The 22,401-nt window shown below is 36.8% G+C and overlaps 1 long non-coding RNA gene across 3 annotated transcripts in view; it reads left to right on the plus strand.

Annotated features, from left to right (window-relative positions):
• The window catches only part of LOC147379741 (uncharacterized), a 78,485-nt gene that overhangs the window by 49,587 nt on the left and 6,497 nt on the right, over window positions 1-22,401 (plus strand). For 2 of the 3 annotated variants that reach the window (XR_015133931.1, XR_015133935.1), the window contains one exon: window positions 11,013-13,195. The exons of the other annotated variant lie outside the window; for it this stretch is intronic. This is a non-coding gene — a long non-coding RNA (uncharacterized LOC147379741). Of the gene's footprint in view, window positions 1-11,012; window positions 13,196-22,401 lie in introns of those variants that run through there. 3 annotated transcript variants of the gene reach the window in all.

A 22,401-nucleotide genomic window follows, 5' to 3' on the forward strand; every position in this document is an offset into this window, starting at 1 on the left:
ACTCTGCATATAAGTTAAATAAACAGGGTGACAATATGCAGCCTTGACGTACTCCTTTTCCTATTTGGAACCAGTCTGTTGTTCCATGTCCAGTTCTAACTGTTACTTCCTGACCTGCATATAGGTTTCCCAAGAGGCAGGTCAGGTGGTCTGGTATTCCCATCTCTTTCAGAATTTTCCACAGTTTACTGTGATCCAGCTTAAATGAACCAGTGAATTTAAAGCAAAATTTTACAGCGACTGACACTTATGAAAGTTAGATTAATTAAAGGAACTTTTTATTGTTGTTATTGTTAATATTGCTTCTTAAGTTTTTTGTTTGTTTGTTTGTTTGTTTTTAAGTGAAAAACATATATTAGTGGATCCTGGGTTGAGGACTCTCTATTGCTAGGGAGAAATAGGTATAAAATAAATGGAAAATGAAATAATAATCATGAAGTACTCTATATACACAATTAATACAAATAGTCAAATAAATCACAAACATCTAAGACTATATCACCTGTCAGCTGCCATCTAAAGTGAAAGGTGATATTTGATGCCAGGGTGAAGTAACCTGGCCTTTGTGTTATAGAGACTTTGGGGACCAAGCTTTCTTTCTTGATGGAAAAATTCAAGGGTATTAGGTTAAACCAGGCTGTCATCTCCCAAATATAAATAATGTCAGAGAAAGGTTTACAAGTGCAGCAAAATGTTTTTACTGACTTGAATTATCCCAATAATTACATACATTCAACATTTTGCTCAGGTTGAGGGCATACAGCTAACTAATGGTCTTAATTTGATAGTGATTATAATTTGGATCATGCTTTACTCAACATTATTTGACTGAAACTGAAACTGGAGGGCAACTGAATTTTTTTTTTTTTTTAAGGAAAATAAGACAACTTAAAAGGGGAAGGGAGTTCAGTATGGCTTCTTTCTAAGGTCAAACATAATTAAAAATTTTTAAAGAATAAGGAAAAATTACTGAGGGAATTATTTTTCTTGTTCTAAACATTGTACCCAGCATATAAATTCTTAATAAGTATGTTATATTCAATTGTACTGAAATACTTCAGAAATAGGATGCAGGATTGGAATCATTTTTATGCAGATCTTTCCTACATATCTAAATAGAAGGATGAAAGTAGGGTGAAAAAGATGATCATTCAAAGTCATTTCTAGCTTTTAGAATATTTATAACACTATTTTAGAATGTCTAATCCAACTGTAAATTCCACTTTCTGTAGTAAAGTGGTATTTGAATTACTTAATTTTTATAGAGCTAATCAGGTTAAAGTAATTAGAAATCAAATTACCTATGGTTGGGAAAAGTTGAACAAAAATTGTATTTGATTGTGATAGGTTTTCTTTTTTTGGTGGCTCATTATTATAAGTCAAAGCTATAATTCCGGAGCATCAAATGGACCTTGAAATGTTGCTGTTGCTTTGAGAAGAGTTTGGGACCTCCAGTGAGCATCTTTCAGAATTTATCAGGACTCAGGCAATAAGTAGATCATTGATTTTAAGCTGTTGTAATAGTGTTAAATTATTTCATATTTTACTCTTCTCTTTTTTTCTGTTCTTCTTTCTGCCCTTCAGAAATAGGTGTTAGACATACCTGTATGTGATACCAGCTCAGCATGTAGAAGTGGTGTGTCCTTGGGAAAGGACTTTGACCTCAACTTATTCTTAATCTCCTCCTGAGTTCCTAGTAAACTACTGAGCCCATAGTAAATACTCAATAATATTTGTTGAATAGATAATTTTGTGAAATGGAATCAACAAAGTATTTACTCCAGATAATTATTATGAGGATTAATGCAAAGTCAGAGACTGCCACACAGTTGGTAATCTTGTATGTTGCTAAATATTATATTATTAACTATATTAATGTTAGGACTATGATGCTACCTTGATTCACAATTCAGTCTGAATGACCTAGTATGAATAATCTACTTCAATAACCTCTTAATTTCTCCCTGCTTTCCATTTCTTCTCTTGAACCCTTACTTTCCAAAGTAACACCAAAATTTATTTTTTAATATACATTTTATTACAAGTCCATAACCCCATAGCTCCCCATTTGTTTTTATGGAAATGACCTTCAGACTCCTAACAGTAAAAAAAAAAGAAAAGAAAACAGAAAACTAAAACTCATACCCCCAAATATGTATCTTTAATTATTTATTTATTACATCTATGGACCACTAAGTGATCATGGTACTTATATTGTAAAACCTAAAAGTAAACCTTATAAAAGCTGAGAGCATGTTTAAATAGTTTAAAAGGTGGTTTTTTTTTTTTTTTTTTTGCTAATCCTGATGGTTCTATTTTAATATTCAAGCCAAAATATACACTTAGGATAAAGTCCATATTAACAATTGAGATATCAGATTTTCCTCTTACATATATGTTTTTCTGACTTTGCTAAACCTCCTTGAAATTACAATTTTTGATTGTAAAATTGCTGACAAAAGGCTGGTTCTACTATTAAAAGTGACAGCCCTGCTTTTCTCATGGAATTGACCTCTTTCTGCATATTAGTCTTATCTTCAGTTCATGGGCTTCTGCATTCGTTTTTTATGGTTGCTATAACAAATTACCATAAACTCAGTGGCTTAAAAGAACAAAATTGTACTCTCTTGCAACTCTGGAGCCCAGATCTTTGAAATTAGTTCCACTGGGCTGAAACCAAAGTGTTGGCAGAGTGGCATCCCTCTGCAGGCGTGCTCCAGAAGGCTGTCCTTCCTTTGCCTCTCTGCATCTTCTGGCTTCTGGTGTGTGCAGGAATTACTTGGTTTGTGACCACATCAGTCCTGTTTCTGCCTTCATAATTACATTGCCTTCTCTTCTGTCTGTGTCAAATCCCCCTCTATCTCTCTTTTATTAAGATGCATGTGATTGCATTTAGGACCCACACTGATAATCTCAGATAATATACCCATTTTAAGATCCTTAATTTAATCATAACTGCAGAGTCCTTTTTTGAAAATAAGATAACATTCAGAGGTTTCAGGAATTGTGACATGGATATCTTGGGTAAGGAAGCATTTTTCAAACCACCACAGTTTCTCGGCAGAAATGTTTAATAATCCTGAGTAGGCAGAATTCTGCAGTGGCTTCCCAAATTCTTACTCCCTTGTGCTTATGCCTCATATGAGTCCCTCCTCTTGAGTATAGATGGTACTGTGATATGATGGATTTCATTCCTGTGATTAGGTTATGTTATATGGCAAAGTAGATTTAGAAGATGCAATTAAGGTCCCGAATCAGTTTATTTTGAGTTAATCAGAAGGAAGACTATTTGGGTGGTTCCAGCTTAATCAGGCAGAAGTCCTTACAAAGGAAGAGATTTGAAGGCTGAAAGATTTTTCTCTTGCTGGTCTTGGTGATGATGGAAATGACTGTGACTCCTACAGCCAAAAGGAGGTAAATTCTGTCAACAACTTGAGTGAGTTTAGAAGAGGATGGCAAGTGTCACATAGGATGGAAGCCCCAGTTACCACTTTAATTGCAGCCATATGAGACCTGAGCAAAGATCCAGCTGACCCATGCTGGACTCTTGACCACTGAAAACTGATAAAATAAATGGGTGTTATTTTAAGCCACTTAATGTGTGGCATACTGTTAGTGAGAAACAGAAAATAGTAATAGAATAGCGAGTTCCCACAATGTAGTGGTTATCATGGAGAAGGCACTGGCAACCCACTCCAGTACTCTTGCCTGGAAAATCCCATGGATGGAGGAGCCTGGTGGGCTGCAGTCCATGGGGTCATGAAGAGTCGGACACGACTGATGCAACATAGCAGTAGCAGCAGCAGTGGTTATCAGGTTTGCCTCACATGCAAAATCTGAAACTGGATGGAAAAAGCATGCATACTTTAGGCTTCCCTGGTGGCTCAGGAGTAAAGAATCTGGCTGCAATGCAGGAGACGCAGGAGATGTGGGTTCAGTTCCTACGTTGGAAAGATCCTCTGGAGTAGGAAATGGCAACCCACTCAAGTATTCTTGCCTGGGAAATCCTATGGACAGGGGAACCTGGCAGGCTACAGTTCATGGAGTCACCAAGAGTTGAACGTGACTTCAGTTCAGTTTATGTCAGTCGTTCAGTCATGTCCAACTCTGCAAACCCATGAACTGCAGCACGCCGGGTGTCCCTGTCCATCATCAAATCCCGGAGTTTACTCAAACTCATCCATTGAGTCGGTGATGCCATCTAACCATCTTGTCCTCTGTTGTCCCCTTTTTCTGCTGCCTTCAATCTTTCCCAGCATCAGGGTGTTTGCAAATGAGTCATTTCTTTGCATCAGGTGGCCAAAGTATTGGAGTTTCAGCTTCAGCATCAGTCCTTCCTATGAATATTCAGGACTGACTTCCTTTAAGATGGACTGGTTGGATCTCCTTGCAGTCCAAGGGACTTTCAAGAGTCTTCTCCAACACCACAGTTCAAAAGTGTCAAATCTTCGATGCTCAGCCTTCTTTATGGTCCAACTCTCACACCCATACATAACTACTGGAAAAACCATAGCTTTGACTAGACGGACCTTTGTTGGTAAAGTAATGTCTCTGCTTTTTAATATGCTGTCTATGTTGGTCATAATTTTCCTTCCAAGGAGCAAGCGTCTTTTAATTTCATGGCTGCAATCACCATCTGCAGTGATTTTGGAGCCCAAGAAAATAAAGTCTGTCACTGTTCCCACTGTTTCCCCATTTATTTGCCATGAAGTGATGGGACCCGATGCCATGATCTTAGTTTTCTGAATGTTGACTTTCAAGCCAGTTTTTTCACTCTCCTCTTTCACTTTCATCAAGAGACTCTTTTGTTCTTCATTGCTCCCTGCCTTAAGGGGGGGTGTCATCTGCATATCTGAGGTTATTGATATTTCCCTGACAATCTTGATTCCAGCTTGTGCATCATCCAGCCTAGTGTTTCTCATGATGTACTCTGCATATAAGTTAAATAAGCAGGGTGACAATATATCACCTTGATGTACTCCTTTCCCAATTTGGAAAATGTCCATGTCCAGTTCTAACTGTTGCTTCCTGATTTGCATACAGATTTATCAAGAGGCAGGTCAGGTGGTCTGGTATTCCCATCTCTTGAAGAATTTTCCACAGTTTTTTGTGGTTCACACAGTCAAAGGCTTTGGCTAAGTCAATAAAGTAGAAGTAGATATTTTTTTGGAACTCTCTTGCTTTTTTGATGAACCAATGAATGTTGGCAATTTGATCTCTGGTTCCTGTGCCTTTTCTAAATCCAGCTTGAGCATCTGGAAGTTCACGGTTCACATACCATTGAAGCCTGGCTTGGAGAATTTTAAGCCTTACTTTACTAGCATGTGAGATGAGTACAATTGTGCAGTAGTTTGAATATTCTTTGGCATTGCTTTTCTTTGGGATTGGAATGAAAACTGATCTTTTCCAGTCCTGTGGCCACTGCTGAGTTTTCCATTTTTGCTGGTATATCGAGTGCAGCACTTTCACAGCATCATCCTTTAGGATTTGAAAAAGCTCAACTGCAATTCCATTACCCGCACTAGCTTTGTTCGTAGTGATGCTTCCTAAGGCTCACTTGATTTCGCATTCCCGGATGTCTGGCTCTAGGTTGGTGATCACACCATTGTGATTATCTAGGTCATGAAGATCTTTTTTGTATAGTTCTTCTGTGTATTCTTGCTGCCTCTTCTTAATATCTTCTGCTTCTGTTAGCTCCATGCCATTTTTGTCCTTTATTGTGCCCATCTCTGAATCAAATATTCCCTTGGTATCTCTAATGTTCTCGGAGAGTTCTCTAGACTTTCCTATTATATGGTTTTCCTCTATCTCTTCGCATCGATCGCTGAGGAAGGCTTTCTTATCTCTCCTTGCTATTCTTTGGAACTCTACATTCAAATGGGTATATCTTTCCTTTTCCTTTGCATTTCGCTTCCCTTCTATTCACAGCTATTTGTAAGGCCCCCTCATACCACCATTTTGCCTTTTTGCATTTCTTTCCCTTGGGGATGGTCTTGATCCCTGCCTCCTATACAACGTCAGGAACCTCCATCTATAGTTCTTCAGGCACTCTATCAGATCTAATCCTTTGAATCTATTTGTTACTTCTACTGTATAATCATAAAGGATTTAAGTCATACCTGAATGGTCTAATGGTTTTCCCTACTTTCTTCAATTTAAGTCTGAATTTGGCAATAAGGAGTTCATATACATGACTTAGTGACTAAACAAAAGCAGCAAAGCAGTACAAAGTCACTTAGCCTTTTCTGAGATGAGATTAGCTAAACCTAGACAAAATTGTCCCTTGAAAGAAATCCATGTAAACTGCCCAATGTGGCTGAATAAAGGAGCAGATGTCCCATTGTCAATCTCTCAGCCATACGGGCTTCTCAATTTACCCATCTTAGGACACTTTGCTTAACATTTATTTGACATGTAACTGATTGACTAGTTGAGTATCTGGCTGATCTAACAATATCTGAAATTATCAACATGATATTTAAAGACCTCTACAACGTGATGTCAACCTGTTTTTTGATTACTCTCCCCCATTCCACCTCTCATCTTCTTGGTCCTTTTGTCAAACAATACTGAAACACTTACTGCCCTCTAAATGCGCAGTTCTATTTTCCATGATTTTTGAAAAATCTCTTTCAACAGCTTCACTGTGAATGCCCTGTTACCCTTCACTTATTAAGGTCCCTTTCATTATTCAAGATCCAGCTCAAATATGACCTCTTTTAGAATCTTTTTTCATCAACTACTGTATTTGGTATGGCTAAAATTTGTCATTGTCCATTAGGCCTTTGCACATAACTTTGGTATAGCACTCATATCACAGTATTATAGTATATTTTTATTGCTATAAAAATATCATATATATTTATTGCTGAATTGTGAATGTCTTGAAGCCAAGAACTGCATTTTATCAATGTCTCATTTCCCCATTGTAGTGGGCACCCTCTGTTTTGATAATAGCACATCCTTTTCCTTGGGAAGCAATTCTTTCTTCATGTGTTTTGTGTTGACCATTACAGTTTTCTTGTCCAAATGTGGGCAAGACAGATTGACCAATCATCATACCCTAATGTCTTAGCTCACAGACAGGGCTGGCGCAAGACCTAAACTGAGCCAATACAAGCCATTTCTACTTTCTAAAAATGACCCCAATAAGGAAGAGCTCTGTTCTATTCGTTTGTAAGATTGTGGAGAATGGAAGCTTAGACCCACCTGAAACCATAAGCTGAAACTTGTGGTATTTTTCTCATTAAATAAATAATGCCAGTAGGCAGAAGAAGCAAAGAGAAGAGATGAGAAATTCTAAAAGACCCTGAATATGGATGTCCCTGAGACTAGACCTAACCCTGGCTTTTCAGATATCCCTTCCTTTTCATGACAGCTCATTTAGGGCAAGTGGGTTTCTATATAATTTATGGAGTTCTGCTTAACACTTCTAAAGTATCTAACAAGTAGACAGGCTCACAGACTGCATACCCAGTAGTTGTTCAATCAAGAAATGTTATCCTAAAGATCTCTCATTTTTTTGTGTGTGTGAGAAGGGCATTATTATATTTACCTGAAGAAAAGAAACTAAAAAAGAATCTCAAACATATATAAAACATTTAAAACATTATTATTAGGACTCCCTTGTGTTGGTCTTACTGTTACACACAACAAATCTTCCTAGTAATCTGGTCTCTGTTTCTTATACCATCATTACACACTTCAGAGATAATTAAATGTCTATGATGAGTAGGGATTACTATGGCTAGACTTGGACTCATTTGCTTTTGACTTGTTGACACCTTTAACTTTGTTGTTTTCATATTTTCATTTCTACTGAAACATTGATTTCTGTAATCTTTCTTTACCCCACTTCAGCTAAATATTTAAACAATTACTGATTTGTAGAAAATATCCAAGTCCTAATCCTTTCTCTTTCAACTTTTGATTTGAGACTACAAGAGAAATGTGCTATGCACTTCTGTTTATTCATTGCTTTTTGAAAACTTTCTAATAAAAATTATTTGAGGATTAATAATTTAGAAAGCTTGACTTTTTCTCTAGGATGATTTTAAAAATTGTAAGAATTTTAAAGAATATATCAGGTCTCAGATTATTAGAAAATTTATGGACTTTAAATATCATTCTCAGTAATTCTAATAGTAAACATTTAGGTTGTTATAAATTTTTAAGAAATATTTCATAACACTCCTGTGAGAATGAATATAGGGCATTTTAATGGAGGGTTCCCATTCACAAACATCCCTGTGGCATGCTTATAGTCAGTTTTAGGAGATGGCCCATATAAAAGGAGAATTGCAGTATAATTAATGATCAGTGGAGGTTGGATACTCAAACAGTAAAGAATGGAGCAGTATTCAGGTTCATAATTAGATTTTAATTTGTGTGCTTTTTTTTTAAACTTTTCTATTTGACAGACATCTGAAGTCTTCAACTTTTACCATTTAGGATCTGTCACATGAAGATCATCAGTCATTAAAAACTAAACTGAGTTTAGAAGAAATTAAGAGGAAAACCAATATTATTTTTGCAGAAAATAGTAAAAACCATCATCTTAATGGGTAGGGAATCTGAAATCTTTTTCTTTTCAGGTTCTTATATCAAACAAGTGCAAGCAATAATTAATCATTGCATCTTCAAGTATTTTTATAATTGACAGTAATTAATAATTGCATCTTCAAGTTATGTTTATAGTTGCATTTTATAAGGTTAACAAACAAGTGTAGTATACCTTTTTTCAGATTGTTCTGCTTTAACTGCAGATAGAATACTGCTATAGCAAGCATAATATGGGATCACAGAGCTGTAATAACTTTCAAATTTAGATGGTTCTTTCCTGTAACACATAGTTTATATACATTGGGCTTCCCTGGTGTCTCAGCTGGTGAAGAATCCGCCTGCAATGCAAGAGATGAAATGACTGAACGACTTACACAAGCATACCATGATCATGGAGCTCTAATAGTTTTCAGACTTAGATGCTTCTTTTTTGTAACACATTGTTTGTATACATGGAGCGTAGATTCATGTCTGGATGAATCTGCATATTTTCAGACTAATGGAAAGTTTTTGAATTGCCACACACAAATAACACTGTAGTAAATTATCTATCTGTGGTAAACCAAGGGCATGTTTATCCAAAATTTTTATATAACCCTGCCCTAGTCTCATGTAAAACACAATGTTATTCATATTAAAACATAAAATAATTTACTTTGTAACAAAGCTGGCATTGAAAACAGTAGAGATATGATATTCAATAAATGGTATTGAAATAGCTCTCTATTTTGAAGAAAGTAAAGTCATACTTTTCCATCCCTTACACTATTAAGTCTTGCTGAAATAAATATTCAGTGTTATAAAAGAAAGCAAGGATTATCATTATGACTATGAATCATTTATATCATTTTGAATTTTAATAATTTCAGATAACACTCATTATTTAGGTTTATCTTAATATTCAATAATAAAGTATGCTATACAATACTGTATTCAAATTTAGAATTTATCTTGTGTGAATTAGCAATTACAGACATTAGTATAGTAGGTATAGGATTATTTATATTAGATTGTGCAGTCTTGCATATATATTCTCAAAAGATAAAAATTAATACTTTATATTAATTTTTCCTCTGATTGTTCTGTTTAGTTTTCTTCTAAAACTATCTTCTGATTGTTATCTGATTTATGCAAAACCCTTTTCAGGGTACCCACTTTAAAGGAATTCTACTTAATCACAATTCTAATTTTTTTTTCAAAATTTAAGAAATTGCCTTCATTTTTACAGAGGATGTTCATGTGGCATGAGTAACCTTCTGTGGAGTGTATCATATTAACTAAATTTTGGCCGAATTTTGGAGATGTGCTCATAAAACATGAAACTTCTTCAAGACTATGAAACTAGTAAACATCAGAGCTAGGATTAAACTCATGATAACCTTGACTATACTTGATAATTAAGCTATATTCTTCCCTGAGAACTTTGAATTTTGCTCTGAAAAATTTTCACATTCATTGCTTTTTCTTTATCCTCACAATGAACAATTTGGATCAAATGTCTTCACCTTTAAAAAAAACTATGTGGTAAAATACAAGTAATAAAATTTGCCACCCTACCCATCTTTAATATACAGTGCAGTGGTATAAAGTACATTCATAACAGTGTGTAACCATCACTGCCGTCCATCTCCGTAACTCTTTTCATCTTGTAAAACTGAAACTTTGTACCCATTGAACAATAACTGTCCATTTTCCCTTCCCAGAAGTCATCCATGAACCCACCTAGAGTCATCCTGTTAGAACAAAACGTACTCCTAGTGCTTTTGTCACTTAGAGATTTACAATGGCTTAAGGGGCCCTTTGTCAAGGTGGGGGTCAAAGACACATATTACAATAGAAAATGCTCTCATGCTCTTGTGCCTTAGGAAATTACAAGGGTTTTACATCCACTTCAGTTCAGTTGCTCAGTTGTGTCCGACTCTTTGCGACCCCATGAACTGTAGCACTCTAGGCCTCCCTGTCCATCACCAACTCCTGGAGTTCACCCAAACTCAGGTCCATCGATTCGGTGATGCCATCCACCCATCTCATCCTCTATCCTCTGTCGTCCCTTTCTTCTCCTGCCCCCAATCCCTCCCAGCATCTGAGTCTTTTCCAATGAGTCAACTCTTCACATCAGGTGGCCAAAGTATTGGAGTTTCAGCTTTAGCATCAGTCTGGATCATAGGAAAAGCAAGGGAATCCAAAGCACATCTATTTCTACTTCATTATTACACTAAAGCCTTTGACAGTGTGGATCACGAAAAAATGGAGAATTAAAATTGGAAATACCAGACCACCTTACCTGTCTCCTGAGAAACCTGTATTCAGGACAAGAATCAACAGTTAGAACTGGACATGGAACAACAGACTGGTTCAAAATGAGGAGAGAAATACGTCAAGGCTGTATATTGTCACATTGCTTATTTAACTTATATTCAGAATACTTATACACGTATCTTATTTAACAGATATGCAACTGGTATCACTATAATGGCAGAAAGTGAAGAGGAACTAAAGAGTCTCTTGAAGAGAGTGAAAAAGGAGAGTGAAAAAACTTGCTTAAAAGTCAACACTCAAGAAAATAAGATCATGGCATCTGGTCCCATCACTTCATGGCAAATAGATGTGGAAAAAGTGGAAACGGTGACAGATTTTATTTTCTTGGGCTCCAGAATTACTGTTGGATGATGACTGCAGCCATGAAATTAAAAGACACTTGCTCCTTGGAATAAAAGCTATGACAAACTTAGTGTATTAAAAAGCAGAGACATCACTTTGCCGACAAAGGTCCATCTAATCAAAGCTATGATTTTTCCAGTAATCATGTATGGATGTGAGAGTTGGACCATAAAGAAGGCTGAATGCTAAAGCATTGATGCTTTCAAACTGTGGTGCTAGAGAAGACTCTTGAGAGTCCCTTGGACTGCAAGGAGGTAAAACCAGTCAATCCTAAAGGAAATCAACCCTGAATATTCATTGGAAGAACTGAGGCTGAATCTGAAGCTCCAATACTTTGGCCACCTGATGGGAAGAGCTGACTCATTGGAAAAGACCTGATGTTGGGAAAGACAGGACAGGAGGAAAAGGGGACAACAGAGGATGAGATGGAATCATCAACTTAATGGACATGACTTTGAGCAAACTCCGGGAGATAATGATGGACAGGGAAGCCTGGCATGCTGCAGTTTATGGGGTCTCAAAGAGATGGACATGACTTAGCAACTGAACAACAACCATGCCAAGAACCAAGACCAGAGACCTAAGTTTGAATGTGTATGTATATAAATATATATATGTATGTATTTTTCCTATTTTCTCAAATACGATATTTGTCTTTTATGACTGTCTTGTTTCAGTTAGTGTGATGTTCTTTAAATTTATTCATGTTGTAGCAAAATTTACTTCCTTTTTAAGACTGAATAATACTTCATTGAATATACTACATTTTGCTTATCCATTTGTCCTATGATAGACACATAGATTGCTTCTAACTTTAGCTGTTATGAATAAATTTGATATGATCATGGATGTACAAATATTCTTCAAGACCTTGCTTTTAATTCTTTTGCTTGTATACCAAGAGGTGGAATTACTGAATTATATTGTAATTGTATTTTTAATTTTTTGAGGAACTGGCACTGAATGTGTCATTTTACATTCCCAACAATGGTTCACTGGGGTTCCAGTTTCTCTACATTCTTGCCACCATTTGTTTTCCATGTTTTTAAAAAAGTAGCCATTCTAATGCATATGATGTATAATCTCATTGTAGTTTTGAGATTCGCATTCTCCTAGTGGTGGCATTGATTATATTTTCATGTGTTTATTGACTATTTATATATCTTTTCTGGAGAAATGTCTATTCAAGTCTTTTGTGTTTTTAAATTGGATTATTTGTGTTTTTTTTGGTTGTTATTGAATTTCAGGAGTCACCTATACTGTTTGTCTTTCTTATCAGTTTTATGATTTGCAAATATTTTCTCCCATTTTGTGCATACCTTCTTTATTCTATCAATATTATCTTTTGATGCACACATTTAAAATATTCATGAAGTCCATTTTGTCTATTTTTTCTTTTGTTATTTATGCCTTTGCTCATATCCAAAAAATCAATGTCAAATCTAATGTTGTAAAGCTTTTGTCTTGTGTTTTCTTCTAGGAATTTTGTTTCAGGTACTATATTTAGGACTTTGGTCCATTTTGAGTTACTTTTTTTATATGATATTAGGTAAGAGTCCACCTTCATTCTTTTGCATGTGGATATTCGGTTTTCTCAGTACCATTTGTCAAAAAACCTGTCCTTTCTCCACTGAATGGTCTAAGTGCAGTGAAAATCATTTTTACATACACAAAAGGGTTTATTTCTGGGCTCCCTATTCTATTCCACTGGTCTAAATACCTGTGTTGATGTCAAAATCACACTGTTTTGATTACTGTAGTTTTATAGTACGTTTTGAATTCAGAAGTGTGAGTCCTCCAGTTTTATTCTTCTTTTTCATAATTGTTTTGGCTACTTAGGGCCCCTTGATATTCTATTTTAGGATATAGTTTTACAAAAACCATCATTGGGATGTTGATAGGGATAATATTGAATCTGTTGATTGCTTTGGGTATTGACATTTTAACCATATTAAATCTTCTAATACATGAATATGTGATGTGTTTCCATTTATTTGTGTCTTTTTAATAGTAACATTATGTCTTAGTATTTTATCTTCTTTATTTTAGCAATGTTTTCTAGTTTTCATTATACTAGTACTTTATTTCCTTGGCTAAGTTAATTGCTAAAGATTTTATTTATTTTGATGCTATTACAAATGGGTTTGTTTTTATAATTTTATTTTTAGATTGTTCATTATTATTTTATAGAAATGTATATTTTTTCCATTGATTTTGTGTCCCACTACTATGGTGAGATCATTTTAGTTTTAACAGGTTGTGTATATATATGTGTGTGTGTGTGTGTGAAATCATTAGGGTTTTCTACATGAAAGATCATATCATCTGCAAACAGAGATACTTCTTACTTCTTCCTTTCCAATTTGGTTGCCCTTTATTTCTTTTTCTTACCTAATTTCTTAGGCTAGAACTTCCATTAATCTGCAATCTCTATTTTTGCCAGGACTAAAGAAGTCTTAATTCTTTTCCTTATTTTTATTTATTTATTTCTATCCTCATTTCAGTTATTCTTCCACACTTTACTCTGTTATAGAGTAATCTTTCTACATTTTAAACATGATCTTTAAGGCTCTCTGATATCCCCAAAGCTGAAGTCCAATTTCTTAATACTGCACTTAAAGCAAAAGGATTCCTACACCACACTCTACACTCTTTGGACATAGATTGCATTTTTATTTTCCGACTTTGGTGTTTTACCCATGGTTTTCTGTCAGCCTAGATTTCAAGTCTTTCTCTTTCTTATCATTCATAAATCTCTTCCTTTAAAATCCAGTTCAAACATCTTAACCTGTTTAGAGCCATCTTTGAGTCTCCCTGTCACTTACATTTCTTTCTAATTTATCCCATGGCACTGTATACTAGTCTCATGGCTCTTTTCACACTTTAATTCATATTAGCATTAGTTTCTCTCCCTCTGCCACAACCTTTAAATTCCTTGAAGGAAGGGATTGCTTATTGTACTTCTTCTACAGGTTATAGGGAGTAGAACCTAGGAATGTTAGTATTATTAGTAAATGTTCAATCAGTTCAGTTCAGTTCAGTCACTCAGTCGTGTCCGACTCTTTGCGACCCCATGAATCGCAGCACGCCAGGCCTCCCTGTCCATCACCAACTCCTGGAGTTCACTGACTCACGTCCATTGAGTCAGTGATGCCATCCAGCCATCTCATCCTCTGTCGTCCCCTTCTCCTTCTGCCCCCAATCCCGCCCAGCATCAGAGTCTTTTCCAATGAGTCAACTCTTCGCATGAGGTGGCCAAAGTACTGGAGTTTCAGCTTTAGCATCATTCCCTCCAAAGAAATCCCAGGGCTAATCTCCTTCAGAATGGACTGGTTGGATCTCCTTGCAGTCCAAGGGACTCTCAAGAGTCTTCTCCAATGCCACAGTTCAAAAGAATCAATTCTTCGGCACTCAGCCTTCTTCACAGTCCAACTCTCACATCCATACATGACTACAGGAAAAACTTGACTAGACGGACCTTTGTTGGCAAAGTAATGTCTCTGCTTTTCAATATGCTATCTAGTTTGGTCATAACTTTCCTTCCAAGGAGTAAGCGTCTTTTAATTTCATGGCTGCAGTCACCATCTCTAGTGATTTTGGAGCCCAGAAAAATAAAGTCTGACACTGTTTCCACCATTTCCCCACCTATTTCCCATGAAGTGATGGGACCGGATGCCATGATCTTCGTTTTCTGAATGTTGAGCTTTAAGCCAACTTTTCCACTCTCCTCTTTCACCTTCATCAAGAGGCTTTTTAGTTCCTCTTCACTTTCTGCCATAAGGGTGGTGTCATCTGCATATCTGAGGTTATTGATATTTCTCCCAGCAATCTTGATTCTAGCTTGTGCTTCTTCCAGTCCAGCCTTTCTCATGATGTACTCTGCATATAAGTTATGTAAGCAGGGTGACAATACACAGCTTTGATGTACTCCTTTTCCTATTTGGAACCAGTCTGTTGTTCCATGTCCAGTTCTAACTGTTGCTTCTTGACCTGCATACAAATTTCTCAAGAGGCAGATCAGGTGGTCTGGTATTCCCATCTCTTTCAGAATTTTCCACAGTTTATTGTGATCCACACAGTCAAAGGCTTTGGCATAGTCAATAAAGCAGAAATAGATGTTTTTATGGAACTCTCTTGCTTTTTCCATGATCCAGCGGATGTTGGCGATTTGATCTCTGGTTCCTCTGCCTTTTCTAAAACCAGCTTGAACATCAGGAAGTTCACGGTTCACATATTGCTGAAGCCTTTCTTGGAGAATTTTGAGCATTACTTTACTAGCGTGTGAGATGAGTGCAATTGTGTGGTAGTTTGAGCATTCTTTGGCATTGCCTTTCTTTGGGATTGGAATGAAAACTGACCTTTTCCAGTCCTGTGGCCACTGCTGAGTTTTCCAAATTTGCTGGCATATTGAGTGCAGCACTTTCACAGCATCATCCTTCAGGACTTGAAATAGCTCAACTGGAATTCCATCACTTCCACTAGCTTTGTTCATAGTGATGCGCTCTAAGGCCCACTTGACTTCACATTCCAGGATTTCTGGCTCTGGGTCAGTGATCACACCATCGTGATTATCTGGGTCATGAAGATCTTGTTTGTACAGGTCTTCTGTGTATTCTTGCCACCTCTTCTTAATATCTTCTGCTTCTGTTAGGTCCATACCATTTCTGTCCTTTATCTAGCCCATCTTTGCATGAAATGTTCCCTTGGTATCTCTAATTTTCTTGAAGAGATCTCTAGTCTTTCCCATTCTGTTGTTTTCCTCTATTTCTTTGCATTGATCACTGAGGAAGGCTTTCTTATCTCTTCTTGCTATTCTTTGGAACTCTGCATTCAGATGCTTATATCTTTCCTTTTCTCCTTTGCTTTTTGCTTCTTTTCTTTTCACAGCTATTTGTAAGGTCTCCCCAGACAACCATTTTGCTTTTTTGCTTTCTTTTCCATGGGGATGGTCTCGATCTCTGTCTCCTGCACAATGTCACGAACCTCATTCCGTAGTTCATCGGGCACTCTATCTATCAGATCTAGGCCCTTAAATCTATTTCTCACTTCCACTGTATAATCATAAGGGATTTGATTTAGGTCATACCTGAATGGTTTAGTGGTTTTGCCTACTTTCTTCAATTTAAATCTGAATTTGGCAATAAAGAGTTCATGATCTGAGCCACAGTCAGCTCCTGGTCTTGTTTTTGCTGACTGTATAGAGCTTCTCCATCTTTGGCTGCAAAGAATATAATCAATCTGATTTCAGTGTTGACCATCTGGTGATGTCCATGTATAGAGTCTTCTCTTGTGTTGTTGTAAGAGGGTGTTTGCTATGACCAGTGCATTTTCTTGGCAAAACTCTATTAGTCTTTGCCCTGCTTCATTCTGTATTCCAAGGCCAAATTTGCCTCTTACTCCAGGTGTTTCTTGACTTCCTACTTTTGCATTCCAGTCCCCTATAATGAAAAGGACATCTTTTTTGGGTGTTAGTTCTAAAAGGTCTTGTAGGTCTTCGTAGAACTGTTCAACTTCAGCTTCTTCAATGTTACTGGTTGGGGCATAGACTTGGATTACTGTGATATTGAATGGTTTGCCTTGAAAACGAACAGAGATCATTATGTCATTTTTGAGATTGCATCCAAGTACTGCATTTCAGACTCTTCTGTTGACCATGATGGCTACTCCGTTTCTTCTGAGAGATTCCTGCCCACAGTAGTAGATATAATGGTCATCTGAGTTAAGTTCACCCATTCCAGTCCATTTTAGTTCGCTGATTCCTAGAATGTTGATGTTCACTCTTGCCATCTCCTGTTTGACCACTTCCAATTTGCCTTGATTCATGGACCTTACATTCCAGGTTCCTATGCAATATTGCTCTTTACAGCATCGGACCTTGCTTCTATCACCAGTCACATCCCCAGCTGTGTATTCTTTTTGCTTTGGCTCCATCCCTTTACTCTTCTTGGAGTTATTTCTCCACTGATCTCCAGTAGCATATTGGGCACCTACTGACCTGGGGAGTTCCTCTTTCAGTATCCTATCATTTTGCCTTTTCATATTGTTCAATACATAATTGCAGATTGGGATTCTAAACATATTTATACATGTTGAGGAATAAAAAGTATAAAATAGTAGGTATCTGAAATTTTGATTTCTGTTCCCTGAGTTCTCTCATTTTTACATTTCTTCCACAAATGAGATTGAATATATTTTTCCTTGATTATACGGTTAAAATTATTTTCTTCTTGTTTCAAATTCCTCTTTTGTAAGCCTAGAGTGTGACTGTGAATTTTATATCATAATAAGGGCCACTGAGAGATGCTATAAAGATAAACCAGAAATAAAATATATTTTATAAAGCAAATTTTCTCTCACAATGTAAGAAGAATATCTAACCATAAATGCACTCATTTCTCCAGTTCAGCAACTTTCAAGAAGTGCTGCATATAACTGAATATGTAAAGAAGAATAAAAATCTGACAAATCCCTCCTGGGTACAAAAAGATGGATCAGTCAGAGAAACTCACTCCATAAATTCTGCAGCACACACAAAAGGTGGATTGGAAAGTCAGAGCATCTCCAGAGACACCACCACTTGCAAGAGGATTGTAAAGTGTGTGGGATTTTGAGATGAGAGCTAGGTGCTTATTCCCAGGGTGTCGTAATTAGTCTCTGCAGTGAATTTTTCCTGAGAAATTCAAACATAAGTCTCTTGTTTGAGACTTTTAACAAGTCAAGATTGTATTAGAAAACAGATGATGGCCTGACCCATTGTTATTGGCCTGTCTAAATTGAAATTCAAAGAATGTAATCTTTTAATTAAATCAAGCTCTGCTACAGATCAGGTGTAATTCTCCCAGTTGTCATTCTTGGAAAGGCTTCAGTAGTTATTGAAATTTATGGTTCAATTTAGTTGGTAAATTTACCTGAATGAAAGATATTATGGCCCTTCCCTTGGAAAATATTTAAAAACCAGAACATTACTGAAAACGTATTTATTATTATTCTTTTTAGAATACAATTTTACAAATTTCAGGTTGTCTCATTCTGGAATAACTTCCTAACACTGTTATTTTGATACATACATGTATTCAAATTAGTTAATAAACTGTTGTTGAATATAAGCCTTTCAAACTTACAGCACAGTAAGTATGATTTATAATAAGGGTATCAATTTTCTGTATATAATTGGATACTTTTAAATGCTAGAATCTGTTGAAGTGTTATTTCCTCAGTCTTGTTTGTACTATAGGTTGCCCTATCTGTGCAAAAGTTTTGGCAAGGAATCATTGTTACCAATTTTGCTTTTGAACAAATAAACTTAACATTCAAGTTAAGTGCAGACAGACGGTAAAGCATCTGCCTGCAATGCTTGAGATCTGATTTCAATCCTTGGGTCAGGAAGATCTTCTGGAGAAGGAAATGGCAACCCACTCCAGTACTCTTGCCTGGAAAATTCCATGGAGGGAGGAGCCTGGTAGGCTAAGGTCCATAGCATTGCAAAGAGTAGGACACAACTGAGCGATTTCACTTTTCTTTTTAATACACCTTATATGAGAGACTTATAAATTTGACCTCTCTCTACCTATTTTGTATTATTAATCATAAGTTCCTTCCCAAGACTTTTGGACTCTAACACTATGTAAGTTCTTAGTAAATTCTGGTTGAATTAAATAAGTGAATTCAGTGCAACTTTCTTGCGCTCCTACAGTTGTTTCTAACCAGTTGGTGGATATAACTCTCCATTCTTTTTTTTTTTCTTTTTGAATAGGTTTCTTGTTCTAGGCCTGACAAGCTATATGTTTCCTCAACTATTATTTAGTGAAAATCTTTTAAATATTAATATCTGCGTTAGTATTAAGAGCAAAGAGGATACAATGATAAAATCTTGTTCCTCACAGATTGATGGTTGGAGCAGGCATACAGTTCTTTACAATTTAATGTGACCTGTCCTAGTTGAAAGTAGCTTGGGACACAGAGGTAGAGAAGGCAGTCTGACTCTGTTTCTTATAGTATGTGTGAGATTTCAGCCACGATTTAAAGGAGCAATAAGAGTTCCCAAAGCGGAGAAGACAGTTAGGGTACTTCAGAAAGAAAAGAAAGCATAAAAATGCAAACAAACGACATGGAAATCCTGTCCGGGGAATTTCTGAAATTTTGTAGCTATAAAATATAGTTTAAGAAGGAGCTGTGAAGCATGACATGAAGGAAACCGTATAGTCGAGTTTTGACGGTGCAAAGTTTTTGAATTCTCCTGCTGGGTTCAATTCCTGGGTTGGGAAGATCCTCTGGAGGAGGGCATGGCAACCCACTCCAGTATTATTTCGTGGAGAATCTCCATGGACAGAGGAGCCTGGTAGGTTACAGTTCCTGGGGTCGCAAAGAGTCAGACATGACTAAGTGACTAAGCACAGTGCATGGCTGGCCAAGCTAGTGTATTCTGACCAAGACTGAGATTTTTAATTGGGTTTAGCTGCCTTTGTTGGGTTGGGGTGAGTTGAAATTGAGGCTTGGTTAACCTTTGGTCTTTAATTATGGAGCAAAGAAGAAACCAACTACAGTATATAGGACAAAGAAAACCTTTAGGAAACCTAGAGGAAACAAAGAAACCTTGCAAACCAAGTGTAGATGCTCAAAGAACTAGAGCAGGCATTCAGAAATCTAGTCCAAGATAAACGGTCTGCAAATGCTGGTACTGATGTAGCACGTGAGAAAGTTGAGACAGGATGACCATTTTAGGAAGCCTTCTCAGTCATTAATCTGGAGATGATAAGAAACTGAACTGGTATATGAGAGAAAAAATGGAGAGGACGAATAAGGTAAGAACAATACGTAGCTAGAGCTTTCAGGCCACTTACCTTTAATACAATTATTGGTTTTTAACCTTTTAAAATTTTTTAATTATTTATTTTATTATAAAATTTTAATTGGGGTATAATTAATTTACATTGTTGTTAGTTTCAGCTATACAGCAAAGTTATCAGTTATACATAAATGTATATCCACTACTTTTTAGATTCTTTTCCCAAATAGGTCATTACAGAGTACTGAGTAGAGTTCTCTGTTATACAGTAGGTCCTTATTAGTTATCTGTACTCCAGTACTCTTGCCTGGAAAATCCCACGGCGGAGGAGCCTGGTTGGCCACAGTCCATGGGGTTGCTAAGAGTCGGACACGACTGAGCGACTTCACTTTTACTTTTCACTTTCATGCATTGGAGAAGGAAATGGCAACCCACTCCAGTGTTCTTGCCTGGAGAATCCCAGGGACGGGGAAGCCTGGTGAGCAGCCGTCTATGGGGTTGCACAGAGTCAGACATGACTGAAGCGACTTAACAGCAACAGCAACAGTGTGTATTGATTTTGTTTGACTTAATTCTACCATCATTCTATTTTTTTAAAAATTTTCACACCTTTTCTCCCTTTGCTGCTTTCTTTAGATGAGCTATTTTTTCTTAGTTTCAAGTAATTTTCTCTACTACTTTTTTGACTGTATCTTTTTATTTCTTTTTTCCCCACCAATTACTCTAGGGATTAAAATATATATTCTTAAAATATCATAGTCTTATTGTTGCTGTTCAGTCACTATGTCATATCCAACTCTTTGTGACCCCATGGACTGCAGCACACCAGGCTTCCTTGTCCTTTACTATCTCCCAGAGTTGGCTCAAACTCATGTTCATTGAATGGTTGATGCTATTTTACCATCTCATTCTCTCTCACCCCCTTCTCCTCCTGCCTTCAATCTTTCCCAGCATCTGGGTAGTTTCCAGTGAGTCAGCTCTTCTTATCAGGTGGCCTAGGTTTTGGAGTTTCAGCTTTAGCATCAGTCCTTCTAATGAATATTCAGGGCTGATTTCCTTTAGGATGGACTGGTTGGATCTCCTTGCCGCCCAAGGGACTCTCAAGAATCTTCTCCAGCACCATAGTTCAAAAGCATCAATTCTTCACTGCTCAGCCTTCTTTATAAATCCAACTCTCACATCCATACATGACTACTGGAAAAACTTAGCTTTGACTAGATGGACCTTTGTTGGCCAAGTGTTGGCTTTGCTTTTTAACATGCTATCTAGGTTGGTCATAGCTTTTCTTCCAAGGAGCAAGCGTCTTTTAATTTCATGGCTGCAGTCATCATCCACAATGATTTTGGAGCCCAAGAAAATAAAATCCGTCACTTTACAACTGTTTTCCTTTCTATTTAACATGAAGTGATGGGACAGGATGCCATGATCTTCGTTTTTTGAATGTTGAGTTTTAAGCCAGTTTTTTCACTCTCCTCTTTCACTTTCATCAAGAGGCTTTTTAGTTCTTCGCTTTCTGCCATTAGAGTGATATCATCTGCATTGGCTGAGGTTATTGATATTTCTCCCTGCAATCTTTATTCCAACTAGAGCTTCATCTAGCCTGGCATTTCACATGATATACTCTGCATATAAGTTGAATAAGCAGGGTGAGGACATACATCCTTGACATACTCCTTTCTCAATTCAGAACCAGTCAGTAGTTCCATGTTCAGTTCTAACTGTTGCTTCTTGACCTGCAGACAGATTTCTCAGGAGGTAGGTCAGGTGGCTTGGTACTCCCATCTCTTTAGGAATTTTCCACGGTTTGTTGTGATCCACACAGTCAAAGGCTTTGGCATAGTCAATAAGGCAGAAGTAGATGTTTTTCTGGAATGCTCTTGCTTTCTCTATGATCCAGTGGATGTTGGCAATTTGATCTCTGGTTCCTCTGCCTTTTTAAAACCAAGATTGTGTATCTGGAAGTTCTCAATTCACATACTGCTGAAGTCTAGCTTGAAGGATTTTGATCATTACCATGTTAGCATTTTAAATGAATGCAGTTGTATCAGTCTATTTTGGGGTGATATTATAATACTTAGAAAAGTAAGACATTTACAAAACATACATATATTTACCCCGCCTCTTCTCTGTGCTATTTTCAAATGTGATAAATCCCATATTTATTTATTACTGTTCTGGTTTAAACCATCAAATGATTTTTAAATAAATTAGTCTAAGGCTTCCCTGGTGGCTCAGATAGTAAACAGTCTGCCTGCAATGCAGGAGACCCGGGTTCTGTAGAAGGGAATGGCAACCAATTATTCTTGCCTGGAGAATTCCATGGACAGAGGAACCTGGTGATGGGGTCGCAGAGTTGGACATGACTGAGCTACTAGCCACAAGGAATTTAAGGT

The sequence above is a fragment of the Bos grunniens genome, chromosome 1, assembly GCF_055505025.1.
Source record: "Bos grunniens cultivar Pamir isolate PY7600 chromosome 1, Bosgru_T2T1.0, whole genome shotgun sequence".
In the NCBI taxonomy this organism is placed as follows: domain Eukaryota; kingdom Metazoa; phylum Chordata; class Mammalia; order Artiodactyla; family Bovidae; genus Bos; species Bos grunniens.